At 39.5% G+C, this 1329-nt stretch overlaps 1 non-coding gene across 1 annotated transcript; it reads right to left on the reverse strand.

Annotated features, from left to right (window-relative positions):
* Positions 1–753: 753 nt before the first annotated feature.
* LOC148293049 (small nucleolar RNA R71) lies at positions 754–860 on the reverse strand. The gene has a single exon (XR_015825951.1). It is a non-coding gene; the product is annotated as a small nucleolar RNA R71 (small nucleolar RNA).
* Positions 861–1329: the final 469 nt, after the last annotated feature.

Raw genomic sequence — 1329 nt, forward strand, 5'->3', positions numbered from 1 at the left:
ATTTTTAATAACTCATTTTAGTTGTTAGGAATAGGCTCAACAAGTTTTTGGCGCCGTTGCCGGGGAACCGGTAACGATGGTGCTATAGTTAGATTACTTTGAGTGTTTTTGTTTTTGTTTTCGTTGGTTTTTATTTCTGTATTCTGTTTTTCTTTTTAGTTGTTATCTCCATTTGAAGGCACTAATTGGTTTCTTGTGTGTGCATATATGTCCGAATCTGATTCTGAGCCAATTTCACCAGGAACTTTTGCTGTACGTGTTGGTTTGAGGAGGAATTATAGTTCTTTAAGTGCTGAATCTGAGAGCTACGAATCTGAAGGTTCAAGCAAGATGGCAGAGATTCCAAACAACAACAATAATGATGAAGGAGGTGGTGCGCTTGTTGTCCAACCTAGGAAACCCCTGCGTGAATTTTCCATCCCCAAAGTCACTGATCAACCTTCGTGCATCGTCTATCCTCAACTCACAATTGACAGGTTTGAGCTTAGAAGTGGTATGATTCATCTTCTTCCAACTTATTATGGTAATACCACTGAGGATCCTTACATGCATGTTAAGCAATTCTTTGAAATATGTGCTACAATCAAAATTCAAGGACTTGATGATGAGCAGATTAAGATGAGGCTATTCCCATTCAGTTTAAAAGATAAGGCTAAGTCATGGTTATACTCTTTGCCTAATGCTTCAATTCGTACTTGGGATGAGCTTTCTAATAAGTTTTTGCAGAAATTCTTTCCAGCTCAAAAGACTAACAAGATTAGAAAGGAAATTCTTGGTTTCACACAAAGAGAAGGAGAAGCTTTTCATGAATGCTGGGAGAGGTACAAGGAGATGATGAGTTCTTGCCCACACCACAATATAGAGAGTTGGATGCAAATGCAATCTTTCTATGAAGGTTTGCTTGATTCCGAAAGGATGATGGTAGATGCAACAAGTGGAGAAGGACTGATGAACAAAACAGCAGATGAGGCTTTTACTCTCTTTGAATCTTTGAGTACCAACTCTCAACAATGGAGCTACAATAAAGGAAGAGGAGCTCCTATGAAAGCTGTGGTCTCTGAGGTAAGTACTAATAATGAGATTAATGCAAAACTTGATGTTATGTGTTCTTTGCTTCAACAGGCAGTGACTGGCCCTCTAGGAAGCAAAGAGGAAGTTCAAGACCAATCTTTTGCAAAGCACATGCTAGAGCAAGCAAATGCCCTTCAAGGAAGGAATCCTCAGAATGATCCTTACTCAAACACATACAATCCGGGGTGGAGAAATCATCCTAATTTCAGGTGGAGCAATAATTCAAATGTGCAACAATCTCAAGGACCTCCCCCAGGA

The sequence above is a fragment of the Prunus avium genome, chromosome 7 (assembly GCF_965620075.1).
Source record: "Prunus avium chromosome 7, drPruAviu1.hap1.1, whole genome shotgun sequence".
In the NCBI taxonomy this organism is placed as follows: Eukaryota; Viridiplantae; Streptophyta; class Magnoliopsida; order Rosales; family Rosaceae; genus Prunus; species Prunus avium.